The sequence below is a fragment of the Seriola dumerili genome, unplaced genomic scaffold (assembly GCF_002260705.1).
Source record: "Seriola dumerili isolate Sdu_G_001 unplaced genomic scaffold, Sdu_1.0 BDQW01000070.1, whole genome shotgun sequence".
NCBI lineage: Eukaryota > Metazoa > Chordata > Actinopteri > Carangiformes > Carangidae > Seriola > Seriola dumerili.
In genome coordinates this window covers 466,793-480,685 of record NW_019174325.1, presented here as the reverse complement: position 1 = coordinate 480,685, position 13,893 = coordinate 466,793, and positions in this window count along the sequence as shown.

Below are 13,893 nucleotides of genomic sequence, written 5' to 3'. Positions count from 1 at the left end.
CGATCTACCTCCTTGATGCGGTCTTTATCCAGTTCTTCAAATATCTTCCTGAACTGCCCTCAATCAATGAAGCTGAGGTCTGCAAACCTCTGAGCCTCCTGACAGGATGGAGAACAGAAGAGACGAGTCAAGAGGAATGCTTAAGAACCAGAGGATGTGTTGTTCCTGGCGTCATGTATTTCAGTATGAAACACATCATATTGAAATTCAAAGTTCACAAATTTTAAAGGAGTATATGGAGGAATAACATGTTACTAATAACATTAAGATCTGCTCCATTAAAGTGTCCCAGTAGAACTAACATCCACTGTTGCAGCCGCAACTGTATTATTTATACCTGTATGTGTGCAGGTCTCTGGTGTGAGTTTGTGTGAAAGTATGTGTGTGAAGGTGTGAGTGTGCCTGAGTTTTGGTTCCGACTGTAGTGACGGCTGCTCTGTAGTAGCTCTTCATCTGGACTCTGGACATCACCTCCAGCACGGAATCAACACGCGCATGCTCCCTGACAAAGAGAACAAGAGAGAACAAGACCACTATAAATTCTACTTTGTCAACTATGTAAAGTAATGTTAAAAACCTGTAGAAGCACAATCTAAAGACAATATTTAATGATTCAGATTCAGATCAATTTTCTTACATTTCTCATGAAATATAATATACTGAAGAAATGCAAATTAAATTGTTATGTCTCTGTATGTAGTCTTTCAACTAAAGTGGGGTTGGAAACTTAATGATAAATAACATACACACCACTTTTGACTAAATAACACTTTTATTTAATATATTCAGATGTAAATTTACAATATCAACAAATTATTCACAAATAGTTCTTCAGAGCCCCCAGGATGATTTGAAAAACTAAAACTGGCATTTCTCCATAGGTCTATCTTGCCTGTTAAGGTTACTATAATGAGGAGTTCATGATGTCAGTGTATTAATAAGTATGATGAACTGTATATATAATATGTACTGTATAGAACCAAGTAGAACTTAACATAAACTAAAATAATTCATTCATGGTCTATTGCTTGTATTAACTGGACAGAATTTGCCTAAATTGACTAACAGCAATAGGGATCAACTGATATGTTTTTTTCAGGACTGATTCCAATTATTAGCAATCAAAGAGACAGAAATATTCGGAACCAATGCCAACACAAAACTACTGCTACATAAAGACACTTGCCGTGGCTTTCAAGTTTCTGTTATTTTCTATTATTTTGTCCAACCCATTTATATCAAAGAAAATAGGCTAAATAACAGAAACACCTCTGTATAAACAGTATAATCTTCATAAAGGACAATTTATTGCAGGACTGTTGTATTAGACTACATGTTAGTTGTATTTAGCTAGATGTTCCTGATAAATGAGTGTACATTAATAATTATCATGTAGTGTATTATCCACTTCATTTCCTTATGTTATAACATTCTAAATTGTTGCATGCTTTTCTTCTTTGTGTGTGAGAGAAAATACCTACTGAGTTAGAGGAAAAGGCGGGCTAAGGAAAAAGTCTGCTGAAAAAGGAAAAATGAAAATACCTACTGAGTTAGAGGAAAAGGCAGGCTAAGGAAAAGTCTGCTAAAAGGAAAAGAATATACCTACTGAGTTAGAGGAAAAGGCAGGCTATAAGGAATAAGTCTGCTAAAAGGAAAAGAAAATACCTACTGAGTTAGAGGAAATGGCAGGCTATAAGGAATAAGTCTGTCGAAAAATAAAGGAATAAGGAAAAGAATAAGGGTTAACGAAGCCGCTAATTAGGAGAAAAGCCCTCAGGGAGGCGGTTTTAGACCGGCCAAAAAACCTGTTGTTTTCTAGGTAGAATTTCAGGTCAGTCCTCAAAAAGGGGGGCTGGAGAGACAGATTACTTCAGTTAGAAAGTGCCCACTCTTACGATGACCGACGGGTCAGCTATGATGCTACTTTTTAGTACAGTACAGTATGAATGAGTCGACTTTAAGAATAGATTGTTGTTTGTGTTCTTTGTGACTTTAAGAATAGATTTTTGTTTGTGTTCTATTCTTTGTTTGTTAGTTCATATCGGCCGAAAAATAAAAGGAAAAGGAAAAAGAGTTAAGGAAGCCGCTAATTTGATAAAGCCCTCAGGGAGGTGGTTTAGACCGGCCAAAAACCTGTTATTTTCTAGGCAGAATTTCAGGTCAGTCCTCAAAAAGGGGGGCTGGAGAAGCAGATTACTTCAGTTAGAAAGTGCCCACTCTTACGATGACCGACGGGTCAGCTATGATGCTGCTTGTATTGAAAGTGCTGTCTTTCTCAGGTAGCAGAAATTTAGATTAAAAGAGATAAGGGAGCGGCAAAGCATGCTTATTTAGGACAGTATGAATGGGTCGACTTTAAAAAAAAGATTGTTGTTTGTGTTTTATTCCTTGTTTTATTGTGTGTTACTAGTTAATGTCAGTGTATTGATAAGTTGGAGAGGGATTCTCCCCCTCCCTTTTTCTTTCTGCTTTCTGCCTTTCTGTAAGGAGAGACTTTAAGCACTATATGTTGGTTGTTTCTTTGTATGTGATAGATATTATGTCGACTAAAGTATAAGAGATAATAGAATATGTTTAAAAGGGGATTAAGTATGTGATAATGATAAATACTAGTTTGTGAACGTTAGTGTATTAAGTATATAAGAAAGTGTAAAATACCCTTTCTCTAAATTCATGAGCCTGTTTAAGGACGTTTTACAACTTCATGAGCCTGTATAAGGACGTTTTATAATTCCATGAGCCTTAAAGAACAGGACTTGTTGATAAATATGTGAGCTTTCTGGGGACTTTTTGGAAAAATTCTATGAGCTCCTGTTTGAGAGACTTTGAGAAATAAAATTGTTAATAGAATGAGCCCCAGAAAGACTAGAGATACAAGAGAGATTCTTTGATAAAATCTGAGAAAGTGCTCATTAAATGATAAAGTTATATAATAATGATTCTCTAAGATAGAGGAAGGGAGATTTAGGGTTTATTAGATTGAAATTATAGAATATTAGACCAGGGTCTATAAAATACATTGGTCAAATACTATTGACTAATAGTATTCACTAGCCCTCTGGGAATAAAACCAGTAAAATATTTGCTCTCTTCCGAGTGTGCGCTGTGGGGAAGAACCAAAAGTTCAAGGGGTGAAGTCTGGAGTCAAGAGGACATCTGGTCTGCATCACATGGATTGAGGCTGCAACGTTTGCATCTGAATCCAGTGGAAATAAGGCCAGTACGATTTTATCCACAAACTCTTGCCGACAAATGTATTTGTACCTTTGTGCATACATTTATACTTGATAGTACATTTGTCTACCATATCTATATATGTGTTGTAGTTGGAGAGAGCTTGGCAGTCGACTGATCATCTGATTAAACAAAGAATTTGCACTTGGATTATATGTAAATCTTGTTGTTGGTGAATCTTGCGTGAGAACTTGGCGTTGTAGATATTACCTATAGAACTGTCCTTGGCTCTTTTGAGGTTGGCAATTTTATTCATCTGTTTTTGTTGGCTGTGGTTTGGGAAAAAATGAATAAATTACAGAAAATACATAAAATCACAATGTTAAAAACGGTTATTGCAAAAGTCATTACTCCCGTTGAGGTTGTTCAGAAGAACAATCCTCTAATTAAAGGTGTAGCAGAAGTGTCTAAAAAATGGTCTAAGCGCTGGACAATTGATCAACCATGGCCAGCGGTAGGGACCTTTAATCCAGACATGATTAAAACAATGCAGGTGCTTGTGTCTACATATCATGTAACAGGGCAGAAAGGAAAAAAGGGGGAGAAATCTAAACAAAAGAAAGAGATGGAACTTGCCATGCTCCAGTTGTTTGAACAAGAGGGACAGAAATGGCGGGAGGCTAAGAAGGTACAGAGAGAAAAAGTTGAAGAGAAAACGCAAAAGTTGTGGGCAGAAATTGATCAGCCCTTTTCACATATGGCTCCAATACAAAAGCCCCCACCTTATGAGAAGGAGGTGGAGCTTAAGGAGCTCTATCCTCAGCTTCCACTGATAAGTCAGGAAGGAAAGTATAGTCTTAGAGATGATGACGATCAATTAATAGAAACAGGACAGGCAGAGACAACGATTAAGATGTACCCAACAACTAAGAGTAAAAAGAAAACATTACATGTTGGCTCTAAGGGAAAGTCAAGATCTAAGGAAAAGGATTCAGATGAAGATCTGAGTGACTTTGAAAAAGCTATGGGAGGATATGGCCCAACAGTCAGGCGACTCCTGGCTAAAGCAGGTTAGAGAAGGAAAGAAGAAGCAGGTTAGAGAAGGAAAGAAGAAGCAGGTAAAGATGATAGTTCCACCGAAAGTGAAGATGAGATTAGGGACAAAGGCTTAGATATTGATAGTTCTTCAGAGGAGTCTGATAGGACAATACTTAGTTTTAGAAGAAGGAGGAATAAAGGACAGATTGAGGATGAGATTGATCTAGACATTCAACAATGTCTTACAGAACTGGATGCATGCCCTTTACCATATAGTAGACAAAAATTAGAAGAGCAACTACAGGAGCTGGAAATAAAAAAGAAAGAGCTGAAGAGAAAAAGATTCAAAGAAATCAGAAAAGGAAGTAGAGGGATACTCATTGCGTTCAAAAACAAAACATAAATCTGATAAGATGCTCCCAGTGATAATTCGTGGCCAGAATTTTGAATATAAACCTTGGCAGAACACATATATGACGGACATCTTGGAGAAATTACCTATTCTCCAAAACGGAGCACATCCGTGGATCTCAAAGTTAGAAGAACTTATGGTGGGGACCCAACTTGCCATGGGAGACATTAAGAAACTCCTAGCAAACATCTTAGGGGTTCCAGCTATGGAGGAAATCCTCCAGAGAGCAGGACTTAATAGATTTGTGGCGACCTCTGTAAATGACTCTGAGCTGTTTGCAGCAAATAGAGGTCAAATGTGGAGGTCTTTAAGAGACACTTTTCACACAAATGTGCACCCTGACAATGTCCTCATTGAACCACTGGGACAAGATGAGAATCCAAGAGCTTATGTTTCAAGGGCTCTTCAAACATGGAGAAATATTACAGGTAATGATCCAGATGAACGTCAAATGGAACAATCAATTCTGTGAGGAAAAATACAGAAGGGGTTACCCCTCCCAGTGAGGAGCAAGCTGGTAGAAGTAGTTGGTCTTGGGAGTATGACAAAGGGGGTTTACACTGACCATATAGCTCATCAAGTTGAGCTATATAGAAAAAAGGAACATGACCAGAGGGAACAAGATCAGGAGACCCTCAGAAAACTTAATCAAATTCAACTCATAGATAACAAAAAGAAAGAGAAGAAACAAGCTCTGCTCATACAGAGCCAGATTGAACCAAATCAAGTTGCACCACAACTACAGCCACAGATACAGCCAAATCAATTTCAAGTACAGAAGCCTGGTTTAGTAGTTCCTGTGACATTCAACCCACAGCCAGTTTATGGACAACAACAAGCACGGAGAGGAAGGGGAAGAGGAAATTTTGGAAGGACTAGAGGAAATTTTAATTCAAACTTTCAACAGAATTTAGAAGTGTGTTATAATTGTGGGCAGCCTGGCCATTTTGCTCGGGAATGTAATAGGGAGGAAACTTCAGAGGGAACCCGAGAGGAGGATTTAGAGGTCAGCCAATGATGGCTCGGGGACCAGCGAACCCTTTTAGGGGTCCGGAGCCGGGATTCTAGGGATGCCCAGAAAACCTGAAAGGGGGGTGTCAGCTGGTAGTATCAGGGCTGGAGTTAGATCCGACAATAGTAGTGAAAGTGAATGATAGACCATTGGAAGTGATGGTAGATAGTGGAGCAGCTTTCACTTGTACTCGGCCTGAAGATGCTATGCACCTCCCCATGTCTGGTCAATTAATACGGACAATCGGGTTTGAGGGAAAAAAACAGCTGGTATATGCAAAACCCGTCCGGCACCGGCTGGCCCTGAAGAGCATCCTGCACTTCCTGTTCGACCCGCCACCGGACCGCCCCCACCACACAGGAAGGGGCGAGGATGGTCTCGTTGGAGGGACCCCCCTCCTCAACGATGAACTGCCGGGAGAGCGCATCGGGCTTAACGTTCCTGGAGCCAGGATGATAGGTGAGTGTGAAGCGGAACCGGCCCAGGAATAGAGCCCAGCGAGCCAGGCGTGAGTTGAGGCGGCGAGCCATCCGCAAGTATGACAAGTTCTTATGATCTGTCCACACGATGAAAGGCTGATCTGCTCCCTCTAACCAGTGCCGCCACTCCTGTAATGCCAGCACCACAGCCAATAACTCTCGGTTACCCACATCATAGTTTCTCTCGGGAGGAGAGAGGCGACGGGAGAAGAACAAGGATGGAGTTTATTGTCCGCAGGCTGGCGCTGGGAGCGAACGGCCCCGACCCCGGAGTCCGAGGCATCAACCTTGACCATGAACTGCCGCGTAGGATCTGGATGGGTAAGAACAGGTGCATTAGTAAACAATGTTTTCAATGTTTCGAAAACAGAATTAGCTTCCGGGGACCAGGTGAAGTTTACTCTACATGATGTTAATCTAGAGAGGGAGGCGGCTATTTGGCTGTAATTGCGAATGAATCGCCTGTAGAAATTGGCAAACCCCAGAAAGCGCTGTAGCTGTTTGCGAGTGGTGGGAACCGGCCACCCCTTCACTGCCTCCACCTTGGAGGAATCGGCCCGGAGCTGTCCCTTTTCCACCACATAACCTAAAAAACTGACAGAAGTGGCATGAAATTCACATTACTCAGCCTTTACAAACAATTGGTTTTCTAGTAGCCGCTGCAAGACATCTCTGACATGTGTGACATGCTCCTCCAAAGAGCGTGAGAAATGTCATCTAAATACACAGACACTGTTCGGTTTAGTAGATCACGTAACACATTATTTACTAGACACTGAAACACAGCAGGAGCGTTTGTTAGGCCAAAAGGCATAACCAAATATTCATAATGTCCCAAATGTGTGTTAAACACCGTTTTCCACTCGTCCCCCTCCCTGATTCTTACCAGGTGATAGGCGTTCCTGAGATCTAAGTCTAAGTCTAGGAGTGGGAGGGGGTACTTGTTTTTGACGGTGATGTCATTTAGGCCAGTGTAGTCAATGCAGGGGCGGAGGCTCTTGTCCTTCTTCTCAACAAAGAAAAATCCCGCCCCTACAGGTGAAGTGGAGGGGCGAATCAGACCCGCCGCGACCGCGTCGGTTATATACCTCTCCATAGCCTCCCTTTCAGGCTTGGAGAGGTTGTACAACCGCTTGATTGGGAGGGCTGACCCAGGGTATAAGTCGATGGCGCAGTCGTATGGTCTGTGAGGGGGTAAAGTGCAGGCAGAGGACTTACTGAAAACGTCTTTCAGGTCATGATACTCTTGTGGTATATTCGTTACATATATGTCCTCTGCTGACTGGCTGGAGCTGGTGTCTCTGAGGGGTTCTGCTGAACGAAGGCAGTGGGCGTGGCAATGCAGACTCCATTTTCGAATCGTGCCTGTTGTCCAGTCGATGTGAGGGTTGTGGCGTTTTAGCCATGGGATGCCCAAAATTACTGAGTTCAAAGGAGAGGTTATCACAAATAATTCCACAAACTCATGGTGATTACTCGAGAGAGTCAGTTTCAAAGGCTCAGTTTTGTGTGTGACCAGTTCTAATAAACTGTCGTCTATGGCTTGAACCTCCTGAGGAGATGACAGTTTACACACAGGTATCTCGTGAGTTTTAACATAGTCAATATCAATGAAATTGTCGTCTGCCCCTTAGTCAACCAAAACTTTGACTGGGAGTGTGTGCTGGGAGGTATGAATCGTACCTGGGACTTGTACTCGTGATGCTGAGGAAGTGGAGATTCGGCTCACCAGGGACCTCCTGTTCCCTAGTGAGCCTGACCTTTTGGCAGCACTGGGCAACAGCTGATGAAGTGTCCCCCGTGGCCACAATACAGAGAGAGTTTCGCCTCCATCCGCCGCTGGCGTTCTGCTGGTGACAAGCGTGCTCTGCCCAGTTGCATCGGTTCTTCGGCTGGTGATCGGTGAGGCTCGGGGTTGTGGTGGGTGGTAGTGGACTCAACCGCAGGAGGCAGGAAAGAGGTTGACTGTGGTCTTCTTCGTGTCTCCTGTCTTTCCCTCTTCCTCTCTCTCAACCCATTGTCTAGTCTAATGGCTAATTCTATTAACTCATTTAGTGATGAACTCTCATCTCGAATTGCCAATTCGTCTTTTATCTCTTCATTTAACCCCTTGGAGAAAACTGCTTGAAGAGCTGCGTCCTCCCACCCACTCTCTGCCGCTAAAATGCGGAAGTTAATTGCGTACTGAGACACTGAGAGATCACCCTGTCTGAGATCTAGCAATTGACCCTCTGCCTGTCTGCCTTTAACCGGGTGATCAAAAACTCGTTTCATCTTGTCAGAGAAAGCTTGATAATTAGTTAGTATGCCAGATTGCTGTCCAGAAATCCCCAGGCTGCCGCTTGTCCCGTAAGTAAACTCATAACAAATGAGATTTTAGCTTGGTGACTATTATAAGTACTGGGCTGCTGGCTAAAAACTAAATTGCACTGATATAGGAACTGAGCACATGTCCCTAAATCTCCAGAATAACTGGCAGGAATGGGAATGTAGGGCTCTCTGGGCTGCGGAACGGGACTGGTTAGCTGGTCAGTGGCTGGTGGTTGAGAAGGACCGGCAGGTGGAGTCAGCCGATCAGTCACCGCCGTTAGTTGAGTTCCCAGTTGCGTCACGCTGGAAGTCAGTTGATGCAAGTGCTCCATAACTTGGAGTAAAGCGGTCTCGTGTTTGTTCACCAGGGACGCCTGGCTGGAAAGTGCCCGCTTAAATTTCTCTGTCTCTGCTGGGTCCATTGTTGGCGGAACTATTCTGTTACGGAGGTAACTCGGAACCAGGACCCAGATGCAGAGACGTTCCAAAAAGAAGAATTTATTTAACAAAAGCACACAACAAAAAACACCCTTGCGGGGAACAAATAGGGAAAACCAAATAAACTACAAAAACACAAAAAACCACGACGGCAAAAGTACCAACAGAAAATCACCCAAAAAGGGGGGAGAAAACTAGACTTACAATATTGCTAGAAAATAAAGAGCCAGGACTGCAAAAACTCACTGGAAGATCTGTTAGCAAAATGCTGCGATAGAAAAACACTAAGAGACACACGAGAGTGGGGAAGATCTACTCGGAAGCGATTTCGCGAGGAGTTTGGTCAGGAATGCAATAGTTCCACACAGGAGCCAGAGAGTGAGTGGTTTAAATAGGGACTTAATTGCCGATGGAAGGCAGGTGTGCCTCATGAGCCTCGCTCCCGAGTCGATCGGCCCCGCCTCTCTGTATCGACCTGCTGAGAGGGAGAGGGATTACACCAAAATCAAAATCACAAAATCGGAACCATAACAAGTAAACAGTTTTCATTAGCATCAGGTCTGAAACTCAATGTATCTAAATGTGAATTATTGCCCATACACAATTGTGACGATACTTTAATAGATAATATCCCAGTAAAAACCACGATCAAGTATTTGGGCATTTATATAACAAAAAATTTAATAGCAAGGCAACAACTGAACTTTTCTGGAAGAATTAAAAAAACTAGAGATATCTTTAACCTTTGGCTTCAAAGAGACTTAACATTATATGGTAGGGTCCTTTTGTCGAAAGCTGAAGGCATCTCTCATTTTGTTTATCCATCTCTTTCTCTCTTTGTGAATGATGCCACTGCTAAAGTAATTAACAAGCTATTTCTGGACTTCATCTGGAGAAATAAACCACACAAACTTAAAAATGCAGTTCTATCTAACAGCAGAGCGGAAGGTGGTCTTGAAGTGCTTAATTTCATTGATATTATAAATACTTTTAAAATCAATTGGTTAAAAAGATGTTTGACACATCAAAATGCATTGTGGTTCTTCATCCCCAATCCTATTTTTGAAAAAAATGGTGGGCTTGCTTTTGTTTTAACTTGCAACTACTCACCTGACAAGCTTCCGGTCATGCTGTCTAAATTTCATCAGCAATCACTTCTTTCCTGGAAATTGTGCTTCACTCACAATTTTTCTCCTCACAAAACTTTGTTATGGAATAATGAGGGTATAACTATTAGGAATAAGTCTCTTTTTTATTCCAAATGGTTTGAGAGAAGTATAAATAATATCTTGTCTGTTTTGGATGAACATGGTCTTGTCCTCTCCCATGAGAGTTTTATATCTCGTCATAATTTTCCTATACCTTTCAAAGAATACAACTCAATGATAAAAGCAATCCCCTCTGGCTTACTTAATTTAATGAAAAGTCACTTATCCTTCTGTGAAGGAATTAGACCAGAGGGCACATCTGCTTTGCTTTTGAATGGTATCAACATACAAGACAAGAAATGTAACAATAAACATATAAGAAAAATTTTTCAAGATAAAAAGACGTTTTCTCCACAAGGAAAATTTTATTGGTGCTCTCATTTAGAGGACATAGACTGGGAAAAAGCATGGCTTTTACCTCACAAATACTGTATTCATAACAAAGTAAAAGAAACTCATTTCAAAATTCTTCACAAAATATATCCTGTTAACTCTTTCATTTCAAAGTTCATGGATGTGGACAGCTCTTGTGTTTTTTGTGGGCATGCTGATGAAACTTTAAACCATCTGTTTTTTGAATGTAATGTCACGATGCAATTTTGGTCAGACTTGTGTTCTCATATCTTCACCCATGTTAACATGTCATACTGTTTTTCCCTGAAAGAGGTTATATGTTATTATGAAAATAAGAAGAACACATGTCTTCAGTATTTAGTTAATTTCTTTATTTTATTGGGAAAATATTTTATTCATAAGCAAAAATTTTCAGCCTCCAAGCCAACCTTTCCTCATTTTTTGGCTGAATTTAATTCACTTTATAAATCCTTAGCCCTGGTTAAAAATAAAAAGAATACACAATTTTTAGATAACTATGAAAAGGTATTTGATGTACTCCCTGGCATTTAATGAAATTTATAATTACAGAGATTGTTAAATACATTTATGAGTTGACATAACGATATTGTATTATCATGTTATTATTATTTATTTGATTTTTTTTATTATATAATTTTTATTGAATGCAAAGGTTTATCTAAGATTTTGTAAATTTATTTATTCTATGACTTTGTGTTTTTGTATGTGTGAAACAGCTCTCAAGTTGTGTTATGTGTTAGTGTTTGACAAAATTTGTAAATTGTGAATAATTAAATAAAGTTTAAAAAATAAAATAAAAAAAATGTTGGTCCACCTTGGAATCATCATACTGGCGTATATTGTCAGTCTTTACTTCATTGAGCTTCCCAGAATCCTCCCCTTCTGCACCACTGCAAATTTCCTGTCCTTGTATTCTGATGTGAAAAATAAAAAAAATCTATTATTTCTTAGCCGAACAATATGACCAATAGACATACATTTAAAAAAAAAACAGTTTTACAGGCTATCTGTTAAAAAAAAAAACTGAGAACAACCACATTTCTCACTTTTTTAAATGTGTGTTACCCTTTAGCATCAAGCTAACTACCACTTTTAGCAATGCTACATAAACCGAAAATCCGATGTAAGCGAACTCCTTCAAATACGTTATTTTACTTACCAGTAACGGGAGGTTCATTTGTCTCCATTGTATCCGAATGGGCTCTGATATGCAGAGAGAGAGAACATCAACCGTCAACCGAACCGTCAGACCTGCCGCCGCCTTGTGTTCAAAATGAACCACCCTCGCGTGACCGTGTTGCAAAGGTCTCGCGATCGCTGCCAGGCATGATGGGCATGATGGGCATGATCACCCGCCCTACGCTGCCTTTGATTGGCGTATCCTGATATTTTACCTACTCAAATCAACGCTCTCAAGACTAAAAACAAACTTTTAACTTCCTGGGTAAAATGGTTTGGAGCGGGCTTTGCCTTTCGGTTTTTTTGCGGGCATTGCCTTGGCTTTCCACAGTCAAACCGGCTCCTGTAAAGTTACAAACATGCCGAAAAGAAAAGTGGTGACACCTGACACAACAGAGAGAGACTGGCTGCGGAGAAACGTTCCTACACGGACTTTGACGAGATGGAAAAAAAGGTATGCGCGCTCCCTGCAGCTCAAGTGATGTTAACGTTACAGTTATCGTTACTAGTTACTGTCCGTTGTTTCATTAGGACAATCAACAGAGCTTTGAGTGACAGCGGGAAGCACACAACGCAACAACATGTTAAGTGCAATTTATTTCTTGTCCTCTCTGTTTTAACAGCTAATGTAAAGTGAGCTGCCCACCGCACTATAATAATTGAATCTCGAGTCCAGGTTATGTGTACCAAATGTGAGCTTAAGTGTTAATTTGATTACAAAACCATGAAAAGTATGACACTTTGTACACACCCGTCGCTATGGGCGGGCCATAGGGGGCCTGGCCCGCCCCCAAAAATCCTTGTGCCCTCCCACTTGAGGCACAGATCTCTTAAAAAAATTACTTTAATTCTTATTTTATATTATCATAGTAGCTAATTTTGTGTTGAGAAATACTAATGTTGTATTCTTTATCATTAAAACATTAAAAATATAAAGAAACAATGGTGTGATTTTGTTTGATTGATGGGAATGTACACTGCAACAGCCTATCACGGCCTTACTGAAAAGAAAGTTACGCTATGTACGTGACGTAGCCTACGTCAATGTAACCGCTCAACAGTAACCGCGCATTTTTGAAAGTGAAGCTGGATGAGTTTTCACCGGCTTACTATTACATTTCTAGTTCATCATGGATATTTGTAAGTGGTTGAAAAGCCCACCAACAGTCTCCTCTGCCAAATCGGATACGACACCGACGCCTCCTGATGTCGTTGGAGAAGGAGACCCTGGACGACAGTCTGAGCCCGTTGCTAGTAGCTCCGTGGAGCCCCACCCTGGGCCTGGCAGGACCTGCAGCGGCCACGGAGCGGAGGCTATCAGCAGGTCAAGTGCAACCGCGACTGGGGCAGTATTTGGGCCACGACTGCCTGTTGGATCAGTGGGTGTCTTTGTACACTTATGGATAATCAATTATGTTTTGATGGGCACAAATTACAGTGGTAGGAAATGTAACATAATTATTGTGAATGACAGCGGGTTGGTTCATACTGCTGCCTGGGGACCGGTCATTGTTGTGTAGCGTCAGAGGAAATGCGGCGGCAGGAAGGGGAGGAAGTGATTAATTAGATGACATGATCCACCCGTGCTTTCCTGTCACTGCTGGTACTGCTCACCTGTTGTCCGCTGCGGTGTGGCGTGCTGCTCACCTTCTCTTTGTTTGACGATGTCCATGATGTACTCGGAGTAAGTTTTGTTGTTTGATGACGCACTGGTTCCATCATAATTATCCTGTCCCTGCTGTTAATGTCAAGTTCTTACTGACGGGTTGTTAGGAAACAGACGGTCCTTTAGAAGACTCGTACCTTGATGTTCCCCTAATATTTTAGCCCCCTTGGTTGTGGAACGAGGTATGTAAGTTTGAATTGATATGATTATTAATCCTGTGGTTGTTTAATTTTGAGTGATGTTTCTGAGCGATGGTGCTGCGTTAATTATTTGTGCGAATTTTTAATTATCACCTTTTGTCTAATGAATGTATTTTTCTTTTCTTATTAATTTTAGTTAATTGCACTTTTTATAGTATTTGGTAATTTGTGCTATGAAGTTTTCTTTTGATTGCGATCAACATTGTAAATGTATTAATGAAATTTCTGCTTGTGTATTTTGACTAATGTTCCTTATTTTTCTTTTGTATTTCTTATCTGTAGTTTTCACGGTGCTCGACGTAAATAAAATATACGCACCAGTATGAAACTCTCCGCCTCAGTTACTGGTACCAAGGGCCAGCTACAATTATGTTTGCCACATAAATGTTGAATACTGTGCAT